Below are 20,747 nucleotides of genomic sequence, written 5' to 3' on the forward strand. Positions count from 1 at the left end.
AACTCAATGTCTTGCATCGGATTTAAATCCCTCTTTAAGTCCCAGATTCATTCATCATAAATTATCTGTATTCTTCACTATGATTATTATTCTCTGCAACTTCTTCAACTCCCTGTATCTCTCATTTATTTTATCCTTTACCTGTCCCCTCTGTAAACACTGTACTCCATAATTTCACTTCTTTGCACTGTTTTAACGTTACCCTAATCATTTACTCCTATCTCCCATCCTTCCCCTTTATTCACCCAACTCACCAGTCATAGCAGCAATTTCACCTACCCTGTATCCTGCTGTTTCCCTAGATTCTACAGCTGCTTCCTACTGTTCTCTTCCTTCAGTCCCCCTTCCTAGTACCACCATTGACTGACATGATAAACTCCTTTCCAGTACTGCACACCTCCATGTCAGTACCTCATCCACAAACTGTGTATGCAGTCTGCTGACCTGCTTGTACCCATTCATTGTGAATGTAAACTATTGTTTGCACCCCCACCCGTCCCTCTATGCATACAGAAAATCCACCTCCCTTGTACCTTCCTGGATTACCTTATGGTTCTTCCAAAAAAATCAATCTCCTCAAAAACTCTGTCAAGGTCTGGTTCCATCACAAAATTAAAATCCACAGTGGTAATCACTGTATCCTTGTCTTACATCACCCTCTTCTTATCCCCCTAGGAAAACTCTCAGATGCTTTCTAGTTATCTACATTTGGTCTGAAGTGTCATCCTAACACAACTAACACAGAACCCAATCTTCTTCATTCACATCACACTACCACAACATCTTCAATCACCTACCTTAACCCTGATGAATGTCTCACCTAATCACTTATTAATTAGAATCCATGTTTTTCTTCACACACTCCACCACAAACCATTCATATCCTATCCTCTGTGTCTTATATACCTTTCTAATCTTTATTTCCTGTATGAAAACCACAAGCATTACTTCCTTCTTTATTCCTCTCAAGAATTTCTGTCATTCTTAATAGTATTCCCAATCTCACAACATTCAGAGTAGAGCTTCTATTAACCAACCCTCACATACTGCCCCTAACCTCCTTGCTTGACCCTGCCATATACAATGAGCAGGGCGTAAGGCCTTTTTGCATGTCCCATGTGAACGTATTCTTCCTCTCCCAGCAGCAGCTGTCCCATTGAAATGCCATCCTATTGTGATCAGCAGCATAATATATCTATAATCACAGCATCACACCACCTTTATTTCTGCCTCAGAAACTCACCACAACTCCATCATTCTCCCTACTCCTCCATCACAACCTTCTCTTATAATATATCCCCTCAGTCTTCTACCTCACCCTAATGGAGTCCCCTGTCACTTACCGCCACCCCTATACCTGCTTTCACCCCTTCCACCATCCCTTCCATTTCATAAGGGACTCAGTAATGCCAACCTCTCCTCCTTAATTTCAGTCCATTCCATACTACACAGGTAACTATCACCTCCATACCAAAGCATTTTTACCATTCCAACATTTTACTCCCCTTTACAATGTCTGTTTTCCTAATGCATAAATTATCTGTATTCTTCACTATGATTATCAGAAAGAAAGAAATAGATACCCACAGCACTAAAATGCCAGAAACAGCCACATGCATCTAATGTAAATTTCCACACCCCACTAAGAATTCCCATATCAAGGTTCCATTAACATTTGCCAGGTGTCATCTTGTCCTTCCCATGATATAGATACTAACCATTCACTCTATTTTCAGATACTTTAACTCTAAATAGATCCTTCAGATATATATATGATTATACAACAAACACATCTAGAGAAAACTATGCAATCATAAAAACTGCCCTGTCAGTCTTTAACTACTCTTGCTGTAGAGCTACCCTTCCATTAAGATAACAGCACACAAGTATTTAATTATATTAACATAAGTTAATGATAAAGTCATTAAGTCATAAGGATGATGCCGCAATACGAACAAAGAAATAATTTACTTTAAAAATTGGCTTAATTTTTGGTGTCATTCAAAGGGCATCCAATATGCCTGGGTGGCTATGACTGCCAGACCACACAACTTCACCAGGGATGTCCTACATCTGTCCTTCCTAGGGTTTCAGTTATTGGCAAAGACATTGTCCACTTCTATAGTGCTGTTTTTAGGCAATGCCAACCTGATAAACCTACCAACATAATAAAGCAAGTAAAGGAAAATATGAGGTTGTTAATGATCAATGCTAAGAGCCTAAACAAGAAACTCCACTCCCTGCCCTGGAGGACATTGACATCTGTGTAGTGATGGAGACATGGCTTAAAATGGCACAGAACACTCCAGTTGTGGCTATAATCCCTTCCACATGTTTACATCAGCTACTGTACAGGAGTGGAACAGATGGATGTCAGTCTTTGTCCAGAGCAAATTCCCATCAAGACTAGTAAAACAGCATGATGCACTAGAGTGTCTTCATGTCCAAACAATTAGCTACCTATAGAACTCCCTCTATAACCCAAGAAAGCCACAATCCCTATCTACAAAAACTAAAATCAATCTTATCCAATGTCGTTTTTGCAGGGCCAGTGGTTTCTTGCTACATCTTTGTTCCCTGGGTCTTTGAAACAAACTTCCTTCCCATTTGTACTTGAGTTAGCAACACCAGTGCATCAACCATTTCAAGAATAACCCTAGTGCAGTAGGAAAGACTAATTGGACTGCTGTTTCTACTTGCCTAAAATTGCAAAATGTCTGGGTACATTTGAACTCACTTTTGTTGTTCCATATTTTGAAAAATCTTCTGCCACCCTGACCCTAAATCTGATAAATACCTTTGCACACTGCAGCCTGTATTACAAGGCACACCATGCAATAGAAATAGTGTAGTTTTATCAATATGTGCCCTGGTTTAGCAGTGTTCTGAACCCAGAATCCTGCATGATGTGCTTTATTTTATTGCATATCAAGCCCACCCCCCTTACATTAGAAGTATTACCATTCAGTCGTCCACAACCTTCAGTGGATATTGGCATGCCATACCTTGCCACAGGCTAAAGATTCCTATCTTTTGCCTTCTGTGCCTTTTGTCCTTATCATCCTGACAAAGAATCAGTCTTTCTTTAGTTTCTTATTTTTGCACTTTCCACTCTAAACTTGCCATCATTATCTCTTACCAGCTTTCTTACACTTTCAGCAAGTCTGACTCCTGTCTAACTGCAGCTAAATTCTGCTGCATGGACAAAATGTCACATGGCACTGATCATTGCACACTGGCAATCAATAGTGCCCTGTGTAGACACATAGAGTAGAATCTCATTTTTTTTAAAACTATTCCCATGTTCCTGAGCACACAGCTCCTCTGTGAGCACCAGGTTTTAATAAGGAAGGACATTGCTCTGTGACTGTACTTATTACCCAACTAGCACCCTAACAAATCTGTTTTCCCACACTGTGGCTACACAACGAGGAGTATAGAATCCTTGAATCCCTTGGTACCACTCCCCTTATAAGTCACTGTGTGTGTGTGTGTGTGTGTGTGTGTGTGTGTGTGTGTGTGTGTGTGTGTGTGTGTGTGTGTGTGTGTATATATATATATATATATATATATATATATATATATATATATATATATATATATATATATATATATATATATATATATATATATATATATATGGATCTACTTTGATCCAGCAAATTTACGTTTCATCAAAACGTAAATTCATGACCTCACTTTTGTGAAAGTACATTTCTTCGAAAATGCACTTTTGTGCAAAAACAAACATAAAACCTAAACTAAAAAAAAAAAAAAAAAAAAAAACTAAACACTTATGCGGGGGGGAAACCCCCATGCACTCCCCCACTTTAATATTCTCACTCAGAGATCGCACTACAGTGGGGAAAAGGGAATATTCCCTTCTTCCCACTTTATCACGATGTCAGCAATAGTTTGCTTAGTTGTACATCAACACTAAACATTGATGTACAACTAACGTTACATGCAAACTGCATGTTTTTATTTCTTTTCTGTAGTTTTTTTTATTTTTATTTTTGTTTTTACACGAAAGTGCATTTTCGAAAAAATGCATTTTCGCAAAAGTGAGGTCGCGAATTTACATTTCAGTGAAACATAAATTCGCTGGATCAAATGGGATCTATATATATATATATATATATATATATATATATATATATATATATATATATATACCTGAAACCATGGGTCTGTTCTGTCTTACTGTCTCTGTAGCCAGCTTGGTTGAAATGGGCATTTTGAGACAATGAAGAAATTGTCTCATTTTTATTGGCAACTACCTAGTTCTCGAACAATCTGATACAGTATGTGACAGTTCACATATGGCCACTACAAATACCAACCAGGCTGTGAGAAACAAAGAAGAACCTCCTGCACACACTACAGGACAAACACCTAGACCTACATATTCTGAGGGTCTTAAATGTAATCTACTCAAACTAAAACCTCAGAGGTCTCCCAGATGTAGTAACCACATTAAGTACCCTCAGTGACTTCAAAAACACTACAAAAGCAACACCCACAATTACACATTCAGCCCCAACTCACAGTGTTTCTACATCTAAGACCATAAGGCAGGCCACCACATAATCCAACATATTGGTCACAGCAGACTCCATTGTGAGTCACACCAATGTCCCACTCACTAGGCTGAGAAATGAGAGGGTTATGGTTATTTACCTGTCAGGGGGTAGGATCCAACAGATTACACACACACACACACACACACACACACACACACACACACACACACACACACACTCAAGTCACTGAATTACAAGTACCATTATGAGTCAGTCCGAGATTTAACACCCTGGACTATATGAAGAGAGAGCGAGGATGGAGTGCTCACACTGTGTGTCCTAGGCTGGTATGAGCCTAGCATGAAAAGCATTCTACCTTCTCTAAAACTGATGCCACAATATGAAGAAAAAATAATTTATTTTACTAATTAGCTTAGTTTTTGGTGCCATTCAAAGGGAGTACAATATGTGTCTACCTAAGAGGATATTGTCAAGAGACCACAATGCTTCACCAAAAATGGTCTGCAGCTGTCTTCTCTAGGTATTCAAATATCGGCTATTACCTTGTCCAGTCATAGTGACTTTTTTATGCATTGCCGACTTGGCAAACCATAGATATAGCCAAATCAGCTCAGAACATTCTAATGGTAATACTGCAAAATGGTAAGAGTCTAAACAAAACAAAACAAAACAAAAAAAACACTCTCTGCAACCTCTCCTTTTCCTGGAGAATGTAGATGCCCATGTAGTTACTGAGACATGGTCTAAAAGTGGGGAGAGCATGTCTGCAGTGCAGAGCTATATGCCTTCCAAACATTTAGGAGAGCTACTGCACAGAAAGGGAAAAAGGTGGAGGTGTCCCAATTTAAATACAAAAAAAAAAAATATTGCACTTCACAGCTGGTCAGGCAGCATGATACACTTGAGTTCCTCCATGTACAACTCACCATTACCAAAACCCCATACCATATCCCTTTGACCTACAGAACCCCCCCCCCCCAATGACCCAAGAAATATACACTAATTACCTAACTTAAGTCAAGTTACTCTGCATTCAACCCAATACCATAATTCTGGGTGACTTTAAGTACCCCAATATAGACTGTGAATCATACATGATCTCAAACTTGTAAGCTCAAAGATTCTTGCCCTTTGTCAACACAAATACCTTGGACCAGCTAGTTCTTATGCCAACTAGGGTCCAAATATCCTTGAGCTACTCCTCATCAGCATAAGGAAATGCTCTTCCCATAGTGTAACATCCTCACAGGTCATATTGGACAATAAAGATATCTGCTTCAAAATAAAAATAAAACCTGGTATATCAGGTAACCTTGGCACTTTTAGGAATTATTCCAAGGCTAACTTCCTACATTAAAGTGACACCCTGGCAACATTTCACACCCCCTAAACTCAGAAAGTACTGCTACCTACACAGAGTCATTTACAAAAACCCTGAGCAATCATGTATATAGCTATAGAGGCAATGGTCCCTACCCGAAATAAACAGAAGACTACCTCTGAAAACAACTGGTGGAATTCCAACATCAATAGGTTACATAATGAAAGGAAGAACATCATGGCTAAAAATAGAAAGCATAATGCCCATCAAGGTAAGAGCTTTAGCCAAATTTGAGGTAACTGTATCTTGTCAAGCTAAGGGCAACAACAAGGTGTTCTTCAGCAATGTCTGAAACCTCACCGGCAATGCACAGCAACGTGCCAAACTAACTGAGGGTGGAGTCACCTATAGTGATGCAGAGGATATGTCAAATCTATTGACTGATAAATTTAGCTCCATTTCTACCAGACAGCTCTCCCAACTGTCACTAGGTAGCAGGTCATTAATGTGCACACAAAAAACAAAAACACTCCATCAGTGGTCCTCTTATCACCCCAGGATGGCCCCTTAATAGCATGATACATGACCAACCAGTCCCAGTAGAAGCACTATTCAGTCATAGGATCCAAAGATATTTCATTCCAGGTGAATGGAGAACTGCATCAAATATCCCTCTGCAAAAGGGTGTGCCATCCACAGACCAGAGGAAACTACCAACTTGTAGTCTTGACTAGTCTCATATGTAAAGCCATGGAAAGAATACGCATGGACATGATAAACAATGACATAAGAAACCTTCATATACTGAAACCAGCCCAGTCTGGTTTCATCAAAAGCAGGTCATAACTACTTATCTTGGTGTATTCCTTCAAAAAGGTCACCAAAGCAATTGAGGAGGGTAAAATGGTACATACTGCCTACTGCTACCTTGCCTAAGCATTCAACACAATAGCTATTCTGGCACTGTAGTCAAGATCACAAAATTAGGTATAAACCCCTGTGTCACCCACTAGATAACCAGCTGGCTCACAGATAAGACACAATAAATCAGAATAGGTGAGTCTATATCTACAAAAAGGCCAGTCACTAGCAGAGTTCTCCAGGTCTCAGTGCTGGGACTGCTCCTTTTTGGCATCTACTTTTTTGAAGTTAAAGCAAATCTGAAAGGCCTCTTGCTGACCATGTTCATGGAAAATTGCAAAATAGGAGCAGTCATAGTATCCCCCCAAAACACAAACTTCCTTCAAAATGGCCTGGCACACAGAACTAACTGGTGCTAGAGTCACAGTCAAAAACTCAATGCCAAAAAATGCATAATGGTATCTTTTGGAAAGATGACCATTCCTGGAAGTCACTGCATTGATAATACACTCCTAAGAGTTGTTCCTGTGGTCAGGGATTTGGGAACACATGTAGGCAGTGACTTGGCCTTTGACCATCATATGTCTAATTTAGTAAGGAAATCATTTTATGTTGCACAAGAGTATGGCATCTAGGTCTAAATATGTCATTGCTCCTTTGTACTCAGCCCTCATCAAATCATTCATTGTGTATAGTGCCCCTTTGGTAAATACCTGACCAGGCATATGCAACAACTGGAGTTTTCTTCACAAACAATGCATGGTGTAGAAACCACATCCATTGCAGGCCACTTCAAAGCCTTATCCTTGCTCTTGGTTTCCTACAGACTGCTATCTATGCCTGGCCTTCAAAGTAGTCCCTGATCCTGCCTTTATGACCCTGTTGCACATCCATAAAAGCATCAGACACCCAATCTAGGGACCTGAACCTCATCTGCAGTAGAAATAAGATATGTTGGAGGGATAGGTAAGTTTCTCCAACAGTACCCCTTCTCTGTAACATGCTTTCCATTTATGAGAATCAGAACTCCTCCCTGTACATATTCAAGTCAACTTGGATCAGTAGGTTGCTAATTTTAAATTTACCCGTAGTCTGCCACCTGTGTCCCTATTGGAAAGACGAAGTTTTTAAATACCTTACCACTCATACCCAAGTTATACTCCCATTGAAATGAGCGGCATCATAACCTGTCAAATATAAGGCTAGGCTGAAAAAGGCCCTTTAGGATCATTGGCTTAGTAATCACCTATGAGCCTATGAAATAATGAACCTATCACAGCCTGTGCTTGAAGGGGCTCTGTGGACTGAAACCTGTAATGAGAAATTTACAATGGTACTGTTTCTTTTGCAATTGGAAAGACACATGAGCTAATATTTTGATTTGTAGACCACTAAATGAAAAAAAATGAATAAACCTGAGGAGTAGCTAAGCCATTTGGAGTCCAAGGCGAGCCCCTCATTTGACCCCCCTGCCTACAAAGCCAATTTTTAACAGGTATTGAAAAAATGTCATAATCCCAACTTTTCATAAAAACAAGCACCATGAGGTGCCAAAAACAAGCATTTTCAATGTTAACCATTTAACTGTCATGTAATACATAACCAAACGCAACACAGCTTTATCAGTTTAAAGAAATCACACAGATATTAAAAATAAAATAAAATTCAGCCCAATCCACATCTCTTTGCAGGTACTATCCAAGCCACACGACAAGTTATACTATTGATAGTTTGGTAAATATAAACTACAACACTGTAAAGCATGAACTGTGTCTGTGAAACAGGCAAAAAAATCATGAACCAAGGAAGAAGCACCTAAAAAATCCTAACATTTCAAAATATATCTATAATATATACTGAATAAAAGAGTTTAGTGTGCATTGCAATACCATTTGTATCTGAAGTTTACATCACATTTACAGCTGCTTGTAGAGCAATGCTTTAATACTCAGTGGTAGTTCAGTAAACACTGGATCAGCTACACAGTAATGTGTGGTTTATTTTCTACGAACATAATAAAATGCTAGATACTTACACTGAGCATGTTTACTGTTTATACAACATAGGCTGTACATCTGAGTTCCTTGTTTCAGTTCATAGGCTCCTACTAATCTAACTGCCCTTGCGAGCCATTTTAAGCTTAGCCAATTATCCCTAGTGAGACTCAAACCCTGCACCTTGTGTTTATAAGGCAAACACCTTAACCATTAGGCCACCCTCCCAAACCTAACAAATAAGTAAACATAAATGCAAAGTGCAAGCAAATAAGGAACCGAAGAAATCAAAAATTATTGAAAAAAAAGAAGAAAAAATAGTCCCTTAGATTAAATTGCTTCTGACAGTATGAGTCATACTGTGTTTATCTCACACACACAAGGTGCATGGTTTGATTTTTGCCTTTGGGATGAGAATTTTGGTTAAGCTTAAAATGGACTACAAGGGTGGATAGCCTAGTACTAACTTATGAACTTACGCACACACACACACACACACACACACACACACACACACACACACACACACAATTCTTTTGTTAGTGCACAAAACAAACTATGATAGGTATATATCCAATTATCATGCAATTCATCAATCAAGGAAGTGTCTGAGTTAAAATTGACTTCATTTTAATTAAAAGGCACGTCTTATAAAAGCCCACTAATAATCCTAAATATCAACTCCAATAACTATCTGTATGCTGCATTATATAAATTTATCCTGTTTTATGATCCTCTTCATCTGCTTAAACACCAAAGGAAAAAAGGTTCCCAAAGACCGATACCAATCTCTGTCTCAGACATAAAGTATAATGCTTTGGGTAGCACATTTTTTAATTCTGCAAAACTGCAGTAATCATGATTATTTCAAGCTACTCTAATGGAAACCTCAAGAAGCATGTCAAGAATACAGGGAGGCCCCATTTTTGACTGATTTTTCTCCTTAGTTCACCAAGGCAACAAATGGACTTTCAGAGTATTAAACAACATGTGCTGTGTACTTAGCCCTGACCGCTGAAAATACGTGTCAACTGTCCAGATTTTCACCTCATACAATTTGTTGTTTTCTGACAAATCAATGAATACTGAATTCATTAAATAATAATATATGCTGGTGTTTCAGACTTAATTTCCTTCAGAGAGTAATACATATCCTGTTATTCTATCAACTTTCAAAGTTTAAACTTTATTAGAACAATATTTAAAACCTGTCCTTGTTTTGGGGCCTTTGACCCCATTATTTTAGGCTTTGTCCAGATTTCTCATGCTAAGAAGTTGAGAGGTATGGCCTCCTGACACAGCTCTCATAAGAGGCAGAAATATATGTTACTTTTTTCAGTGACCAAGTAATATAAATTTGGAAGGTGTGGGTGGCTTGCCCCACATTGAGGATGCAGGACCCTGCCTCTCCTACAAAAAAAATAAATACATTTTAGTGAGCCTGATCATTTTTTTTTTGGGGGTGGGGGTAATTTTCAGTGACTCATAGTGGAAGGATTTACTATATCTTTGTTTTAAAATCATGAAGAATATATGTCAAAATTATGCTTGGCTTTGCTGGACTGCCACCTATCAAGCAGTGTAGCTGCATTGTTTGCTTTCTTTCTCTAAATGTTGTTGTGATCCCTTCAGTAGTTTGTCCATGTATACACAAGCATTTTACTGAAATCAAAATGAATAATTTCCCCAGCGATCACTTAAGTAGTTTCCCCATGTATGCACAAGCACTCAAATGACACCAAATTGAATTACTTCCCACAATGATCCCTTCAGTACTTTGTCCACGTATGGACAAGGACCAGAATGAAACACATCCCCCCAATGACCTTTTTAGTAGTTTGCCCATGTATGCACAAGCACACAAATGACGCCAAAGTGAGTCAGTTCTCCCCAAAGTTCTCTTCAGTGGTCTGTCCCAAGTATGCACTAAAACTCCAATGACTTGAAAATGAATAAATTCCCCCATAAAAATCACTTCAGTATTCTGTCCAAGTATGCACAAGCACCAAAATGAAACATTTCCTCAACAAACTCTTCACTATTCTGTCAAAGTATGTGCACAAGTACCAAAATGAACTAGTAAGTAACTCTACTTACTTCAGAGATTTGCTTTTTTTCTGCCCTAGCCTCTCTCCACAGACACACACACCAAATGTACCCGCAGCAATTAGTTTTGATTGAGAAAACACTGCATCCCTCAGCTAATTATACGCACCAACAATGCAGCCCAATACACTCCCCTGTATTCACTAATATTAAGCAATGCAGAAACTACCTGAGTGTAAGAAACTATAACCTGAAATAAGCAGTACTTGCCACCACGCAAACCCGCACAAACCCGCTTACAACTACTTTAAAGTGCCTTAATCACTCTGTATCCAATGGGGCTTGTTCTGCCCAGCAACAAAATAAACAGCCATGCAGGTCTCAGACCCAGGACCCCATACACCATAGTCCTAGTAGCTATCCACCAAGCCATCACAGCAGTACAGAAGAATGAGGTAGTAGTAAACATGTCCTCACCATAGTATAACCAAACTGAACCCGTGAAAGGCATCAGTATACAGTCTTATGTGCTATAACTGACTACATAACATAAATATGTGAACTGGAGTACAGCAGTAAGCCCAGAAGGGAGGTGTACTTGTAATAGAGTGTTGAAGTCCCCAATAAAACACAAGGACTCCACAGAGTGTACGTACACATCAATCAGGAATACTAGGCATACATATAAGGTGTAATGAATAGTAACACAATGCCAAAAAGGCATTATAATGAATGTCTACTGTAAGCAACACCAAGCATTGCACAGGCCAGCTTAGGAGGTGTGAGCAATGTGTACACCAGCTAACTCTTTGTGCTCAGTGGTATACCCTTTTAAACAATGCCAACCTTAGGTAAGCAGGTTTGCCCATAGCTTAGCATTTTCAAAACTGGCCAGTCACAGAAAAGTGTGGGAAATCAGCCCTATTTAAACCCAAGAGGCAGGAATACAGCTCATAACTGGTTGTAGCTTCCCCTTGCAGGCACTATGGCAGTAAGTGGAGAAGGAGTGTGCTTCCAGGCGCAGTGCTGGTGCATCCAGGAGTCCAAGGTCATGGCTGGACTCCTAGTTAAAGACCATGCACAGAAACTGCTGCAGGGCCAGTACCAGGGCTCACAACATAAAGCAGAGGCCTGGGACCGTCTCATCCATGACCTCACCAGTGCCACTGGCATAACCCGAACTGGTGAGCAGGTCAGGCACCACTATGCCAACCTGAAGCGGCGGAAGGGGGACCTCTTGGAGGAGTGGCTCCAAGAGGCTAGAGCATCAGGGGATGTCCCAGCTGTGTGTAAGTATCAGTCCACTACCTGTTTAATAATTGCTAGCTCAGGTATATCATGGATAGGTATGGCTAAATATTCCTGTTATGTCCCCCACAGCTGCAATGGAGCGGGCCATGAACCAGGAGGCCCACATCTGCCACCTGGCATGGTTGTGACGTGAGGCAGGTCAATAATACTCATGCTTTTACTGTCATAGGAAATAAAAATAAAAGTAGTAGTAAAGTCATTGCTAGTATAAAACCTGTATTGTTCAAGGCAAGCACTGCATACACTAGAGAATATGGCAAGAAGACTCTCATATTGTTAGTATGGCAATAAAAGTGTAATACCCTGCCAAAACAGGTCTAACTGCTGGACTGTATGTGTATATTCTGGTATTATGTGGTAATGTAGATTTTCAATCATGTAATAGTACTGTAGTTTTAAGCACTGTTACCCACACCATGCACCATAACGTGAATGTGTAGGAATGCCTGTATATGAAAGGTGTAATCCCCAGAGGCCATTTAGTACAACTGAAAGACACATAAACAGTAAACAGGGGAAATGCAGACAGCAAAACCCAAATAGCACATGCAACTGAGATGTGAACCATTGTTTTATTAGCACACATAGCCACGGTTTGAATCCCACCAGTGGTAGTAGTCTGCATACAGAATTATACCCCACAACTGTACAGATATGTCCAGACTGTCTATTAAAGTGGCCCATATCTAATGCCTATCAACCTGTCCCTCGGGGAAATCAGTGGGATGATCCCAGACATATAGGCCGCAAACAGGAAATACAACTGATTGACACACATCTATGACAACAAACCTGGCACACTAGCAACTCTTAAAGAACAAAGATAGCCAGCAGAAATGGTGGAATACAAAAAGTATTTTAATGTAAATCACATAACTAGGTAGGGGGTAGTAAGCCCAACTACCTATCTCAGACCGGTTTCGGCTATAATAGCCTTCTTCAGTGAATTTAACAAAAGCACATAATGTCCATTCAGATAAGTGTATTGATATATATAATGACATAAAGGCAGTTCATTGGTAAATTAAAATTGGTCATTAAGACCAGGTGGGAATAAAGCCCCTAATTTAATGATCCATTTACGTTCCTTGAAATTAAGTAAATCATGCCAACCTGATTTATCCCTACATTTACCTACAATGCAGTCAATGACAGTAAAATAAAAAGAAGCAGAATTGTGTTTACAAACATGTTTAAACGAGGCATTATTGGAACCCTTATTTCTAATGTCACTGAGATGCTCCCCAATCCTAAGGTGAAAAGGCCTAGAGGTCTGTCCCACATAGAATGAGGAGCATGAACAAGTGACTAGGTAGATGACCCACTCTGTACTACAGTTAGCCCAGAAGTTGATATTGAAAACTTCAGATGTATTGCGAGTACTGAATTCCCTCATATGTTGAACTTTGTTACAATAAGTACAGTAGCCACATGGTATACAACCCAGCACTGGGCTACCTCTCAGTAGTAGAAACAATGGAGCTGGGACCCACCCTCTTATAGGGGCTAAACAGGGAACCCAATGTCCGACCTCTTTTAAAAGAAAAAGAGCATCTGTCCCTCAAAAAAGAGTGTAATCTCTCCTCTGCCATCAAAATATTCCAGTGTCTATTAATAATGTTCATAAACCCACATGTGTTGCGTCCATAAGTGGTCACCAGATGAACCAGAGAGTTAGATGGGTCTTTATGTTTGTCCTTGTATCATAAAAAGTCAGTTCTATTCTGACTGGAAGCCCAATGACAAGCATTGCTGATAGTACCAGAGGGGTAACCTCTCTCATGAAACCTACGTATTAAATCATCTGTAGTAGTCTCAAAAGTTTGTTGGCTTGAACAAATCCTTTTGGCTCTGAGGAATTGTGACTTGGGGATATTCTGGATGATATGTCAGAGGTGTAAGCTGGTAGCATGTAAAAGTGAATTTTATTCAGGAAATTTCCTAAACACCTGGGTGGCTAGAGTGTCATCAGGATTCCTGCTAACCTCAACATCAAGAAAAACAATCCTAGATTTATGGAAATTTTCTTTAAACTCAATTCCCCTTACATTGTCACTGAGATAGCCAATAAATTCCTGAAGATAGATTTCATCCGACTTCCACACCAACCAACAATCATCCAGATATCGTCTCCAGATATCTAATTCATCCATATATATATATTATGACTAGAGTCATAGATCATAACCTCCTCAATATATGCCATAAAAAGGTCCACATAAATGGGTGTGAAAGAGGCACCCATTGCTGTACCCTTGATCTGCAAAAAGCATTGGTCCTGGAAGTATAATACATTACTGATAAGAACATATTCAGCCAAGCACACTAAAAAAGTATTAAAGCCTGGTTGGTAAAAAACAGATCTTCCCAACCAAAAGTCCAAAGCCTGCAAACCTGCCCAATGTGGGATGTTTGTGTATAGAGAGGTTACATCCAAGGTACATAGCAGCCAGTGGGGCTCCAATTGCATGTCACAAATAATATCCAAGAAATGAGTAGTGTCCTGGATTCTGGCTCGTATCAAGGGTAGTAGTAGTGGTTTCAGACAGTGTGTCAAATATTCAGATAAAGGTTCAGTAATAGAGCCACGCCCTGATACAATTGGTCTTACAGGGGGACATCTAACATCCTTATGTATTTTGGGTAAAAGATAGAAATATTGTTTACATGGAGATGGAACCAACAACTGATGTCTAACTGCCTCCGTAATGATGACCTCTTCCTGGACCTGTATCAGAAATGAATCAATTTTGGTTTTGAAATTACTAGTTGGGTCCAATGGCATAGCCATATAATATTTGTTATCTCCCAATTGTCTCGCTGCTTCTTCATTATAGTTGACCCTATCCTGTATCACTACCGCCCCACCTTTATCTGCTTGTACTATAACAATTTCTTTGTTGTTCTTAAGTTCCTCTATACATTGTACCACATCTTTAGAAAGGTTATTATAAGATACCTGAAAATATTTGAGGTTACAATGTAGATACTTCAGGACATTAGCTTGAAAAGTGGATACTAGGTGTGACATAGGTGGAACAAATATGATTTTTTAAATCTAAACCCTGGAACGTCCTGAACAGTGTCATTTTCAAAAAACACTTTCAAATTGAGTAAATGACAAAAATTGACCACATCTTGTGCTAAAGTGTATTCTGGAACAAAAAAGCCGGGGACAAAATTAAGCCCTTTAGTAAGAACTTTAATCATTAAGGTGTACAGATGAAATATTATGTACATTCATGCTATTTGTTAGTGTTCTATCATCAGTTGTAACAGGCCATCCAAACCCTCCACGGGTTTGACATTTTTTATGTTTCCTCCCCCTCGTCTGTACCTGAATCCAAAGGGTGTGACAAACACCTTCTTATGGGATCAGGTGAGGGATCTGTGTGGTTCCTCTCCCCTTCAGTGTTGGAGGACGTATCCTCCCCTGATGTATAGCTCAATAATTCTGAGCTACGTTTCAAAATAGATTTCGGTCTTTTTCTCTTGGGGGCCAAAGGTTTATTGCTTGGAAGCTTAAAGGTGACATTCCTAGGCATATCAAATGGTTTACCTCTTTCATAATCTCCTATATCCCTTTGGAACTTTTTAAATTTTTTATCCTTTAGAACCTGTTCTAACTTAAGTAGTTCTGTTGTTAACTGGTTCACCCGGGAAGTGAAAGATCCACTAGATTCAAATTTTTTAGCCTCCATGCAAATGGTTTCTACCTTCTGAATTCCTAATTTGACCACCCGTTCATAGAAGTTAGCTAAGGCATCCACAAAACCCAAGGATGCTGATTGTTGGTTATGTGTCCATTCATCCGTTAATTGTTCATCAATATTATGTACCAAAGGTTGTACTTTGACCTTTAAACCACGTGGTGTGATTTTTTTTTGAGTTGGTAAGCCTTGAACATTGGTCCAAAGACCTTTCATGCTTTTTCCCAACTTAAAAAACAACGATTCACATAATTTATCTGGGTCTTGAATCACTCCCGAAGAATCATTACCCGCATCTGATAAACCTAAACCAAAAATGGTCAAATCATTCTATCAGATGCTAGGCCTTTTACAACAGGAGTCAATGCCATGTTGCAAAAAACATACAAACCATGAAAAAAATTGTTAGTGAATCAAACAATTCTGCAGACAGCAAGAATAAGGCTGATATATATATATATATATATATATATATATATATATATATATATATATATATATATATATATATATATATCCTATCCAAAACCAACCTGCTGGATCAAAAAGTATACATACAAAAACACGAAAATTGGCACCATATAGTCCTGTTAGTTGGAACCTGAAATTGAGTCGAATCAAAAAATATATGGTAGATTATGTATATTGGTGGATATAGAATGCAGCCATAGACAAATACAAACCCAAAAATAAAAGAGTCTAGCAAACAGTAGCAAACAGAGATACAATGGTCAGCCCTTGTGATCTAGCCTGAATAAAACAGAAAAATCACAATGCTGCATATCAAACCAAACCAAAAACCACTAAATGTGGATCTTGAAATGACATAAAATGTCAATTCCTACTTATAAAATGTCCAAGAAAACAGAAAATAGGAGATGTTGATACACAAATATTAATGATACAATAGCTAGCCCCTGTGGTCACATAGACATAATCCTCTTAATCAAATAACCACAATGTTGCGTATCATCATTATCAAAATAAAAATAGGATCACACTAATCAGCCCAATAAAAAATTATTCAAATTATCCACTCAATATCACAACCACCTGTGAATTCCAAAAAACATATATCATGGACTCAATTATCATGCTGATATTAAAACGGCCCATAAAAATATATGTGGCCCCAATTGTAAAGTCTGTATAAGTTGCTGTAAGCAGAAATGACAATTTTCAAAAACATTTACCAGAAGAGGAAATGTAATTATTATAATATGTATTGCAACCAGGTCGACCCCATAAGACCATATAACAACCTTGGCACCACCAAATGGCTCTATGTTGGAATACTAAGCAGCTAAAGGAGACCTGGCCCCCAAGGGAAAAGAGACCCAAATCAGTCCCCAATATAAGATCACTAAATGAAAACTAATAGGAAAAACCATAAAGTTTAAAAAATGTTAATAAATAACATCATATTAAATGCTGGAAGGCAAAATATCTATGGTTCAATCATTTATATGCATTTTGTAGATATAATGAAATTATGTATCCACACAATGCCCCTAAAATCAACAATGAGTTAACATAATGCATGAACATTAAACTCTGAACCAAAGTTAGAGCAAATAGTAGAATGCACATGAATTGTTAGACCAACACTAGCAACTCCCCAACATCTTATGTGGCTAAGAAGCCACGTATGTCCCATTTACACCCCAACCTGTTAAGCTTTGGTCAGAGTATGTACAGTAACAGAGTGAGATGTATGTGCATAATGCTAATGTGTAATCTGGAACCTTGTGTAGCAACAGTCAGGTAGTGCTAACAAACATTGCTCCCACAGGTACGTTGGATATGAACACTATGCTGTGAAATACAGACCAATATAACCTGTACTGGTACCGTCCACTCTGGTATTGTAGGGGATCGTGAGTGTTGCAGTTTCTCTGAATAATAAAGTATCACTGGTAACTGTCACCCACACTGTGCTATATAATATAACTGTGTATGAAACCGTGTATATGTGTGTGTCAGGTCACTAAATGTGGAAGAGGGAAATATTCTAGATATGTCCAGGCATACCACCATGTGGTCAACACACAGCCTGAGTCTGTGCAGAAAGAGTAGGATAGCATAGTGCAAAACATCAATCTGGAATCCAGCCGTATGTGTACAAACAGTTAGTCAGTGTTAACAAACATTCCCATCACAGGTATACCAGGTAATAGGTGTAAACTGCAGGTCAAACCGGTTCATGTGTAATGAAGTTGACAGCCATATCAGTGTCCAATATAGGTCTATAGGATAGTGTAGTAAGACTTGTAAGGTACAGATAACAGCACTGACTGGGAAAGTAATGTGGAGTACAGGAATATACTACTTGTTAATTGACATCTTTCTTCCCCGCCACCTTATCTCCAGCAATAATCAACATACCCACCCCAACTGGTATGTACTGACTGATAATAGCCAATCATTTGATAAATATTCTAATGGTTCCCATGCATGTGCCATATTGAATTATTCCAACATTGTTGGCATGGTGCCATCAATGTCAATGCATGCTCTTCTTATTACCACTGTGGTCCCATATATGCATGTGTTCTGTTTGCTATGCAACTGTTCCATATCTGGTGTCTGAGTTAATAGGAATATATATGCATGCTGTTATACCTAACCCTGGAATGTGTTGACTATTACTAACCCATATATGATGTTGAAATCGAAACACTATAGCACACTTGGGAAGGCTGGTCCCAGTGGACCCACCTGTCCCACCTCAGCTGGCTGAGGCACCGGGCACCAGCATGTCTGGGGCCCAACCCCGCACCTCCCTGTCTGTAGGTCCTGCACCACCTTCGGGTGGAACCACCTCAGGGGATGGGGCTCGCCCCCCCGGGAGTGGGCACGGACAGGCACCTGTCACCCATCACCAGGTCGGGGTCTTGGTGCATAGAGTGATCAACACCCAGGTCTGTGATCTTCTATGCCAGCTTGAGGGCCACGTGTAGTGATTAGAGAGTCAGCCTGGCTCTGTGGCTCAGCCCCCAGCACAGCCACCTTCGAGGCTGTGAAGGTGCAGTAGTGACTGGCTATGGGTGGGAACCTCAGTCCCACTGTTACCACTAGGGGGCTTGTGGGCTTCTGATATCACAACACCCCTCCCCATCAAGGTGTTTACCCCCCACATGTGTCATATACTACCCCTGTATGAGTTTTGTGTGTCTTGTCTGTTAACCTACTCAACCTACCTCCCCAAATATACCTACTACCCCTCCCCAACATCCCACTCCACCGAAAAAAAGGGCAATCTGTTCCCACAAAAAAAATCTCACCCCATACATAGCTGTCCATTTCACACAAGTGCCCACTGTACACATGTAATCTGGTCTAATTGGCATCACAATGAATTTTTGTAGTCCTCACCCCTCTCCCAGGGGGTTTGAGTGTCCAACTCTACCTCCAAATTCAGTGTATATGCACAGCTGTTGCTGTAGAAGAAATGGACAGCTATGGACCTTCCCTACACCCTTCCTGCACATCCCTAGCTATTTTCCCTACTGTCTTTCCCTCTTTGTGCCCCTTTTTCACCACTTTCGTATCAACCCCTTTTTCTTTTCTTTTAAAGAAATTAGCGTGGGCGTAAGCAGGAGTAAGCAGTTTTAAGCAACAGTAAGCGAGTTTAAGCCTGTTTGCGCAGGGGTAAGCACTGCCTACACAGGTTAAGCAATATAGAAGCTAACTGAGTGTAACACACTGTAACCGGAAGTTAGCAGTGCTTAGCTCCGTGCAAACTCGCGCAAACCCACTTACAACTGCTTTAAAGTGCCTTAATCACTCTGTATCCAACGGACCATGTTCTGCCGAGCAACAAAATAAACAGCCTCTGCAATGCTCGAACCCAGTACCCTGCATACCATACACAAAGTGATTTACCACTAAGCCCTGACAGATATACATAAATCTGATGTTATCACAAACATATCATCCAGCACAATCATTCAACCGTACAGGAAATGTAGTAATATCATACCACACAACCTCTTAATGCAAGAATTCTGGACAAAGTGTGCCAAAATGTGGGTACAAATAAGGATATATGTCAAATATTGTTCTCATACACTTAAAATGTTGCTAGTTAAACAGTTACATGTATTAAAACACATATTTTGAAGGAGTTGAAGTCTAAAACACAAAGGTGTCATCAGTAGTTACTGACTTCAATCCTGAAATCATCCATGTCAATTGCCAAGAGAATGAGGTACTGGCCAAAATTATGAGCCAAACATGCATGGACATATATATATATATAGATAGGTTCATAGGTTGATAGACTGGTACTGGGCTATCTGCCCGAAGGCATATATTAGCCCAGCCACATTGTGCGGTATTCACCGCCCCTTTAGTAGTTCCCTAGACCCTTGTACTAGCAGCTAGTACCCTTGGCCCCTATCTAGTAGTGCTGTTGGTGTGATACCTGGTGTGAACTTTCTGTTACCCATCCACTCATCAAGGTTCCTCTTGAAGAGTGATAGTGTGGGGCTCTGTCTTATGTAGATCGGGACCTTGTTCCATAGTAAGGGAAGTCTCTGCGACGGGAATCTATCCCTCCAGCATGTTCTATTCATTGTTGTGTTGAGGTTTATATCCCTAGAGCGTGTAGTTCGAGTAGATTTGGTTTTGCTAAGATGGAGCATGTTCAACAATTCTGGGTTGGACATGGCCCTGTACGTTAGACAGAGATCGCCTCTGAGAAAGCGGTATGCAACAGAGAACAGTCTTAGCTTTTTCAATCGTGCTGCATAGGGCAACTGTTTGAGGCCAGTAATCCTCTTGGTTAGGTACCTCTGTGGTCTCTCCAGCTGCTGGCGATGTCTAGCCAGGTACATTCCAATTGGTGCATTGTACTCAATAATGGGTCTGATGAGGGAAGAGTAGAGGGGCACCATTACATCCAGAGATCTTGATGCGAACCCTTTTGTGATCAGATGGGTCACATAGAAGGATTTTC

Source organism: Protopterus annectens, chromosome 8.part1, assembly GCF_019279795.1.
Source record: "Protopterus annectens isolate FY-2018-M chromosome 8.part1, PAN1.0, whole genome shotgun sequence".
Lineage (NCBI taxonomy): Eukaryota > Metazoa > Chordata > Ceratodontiformes > Protopteridae > Protopterus > Protopterus annectens.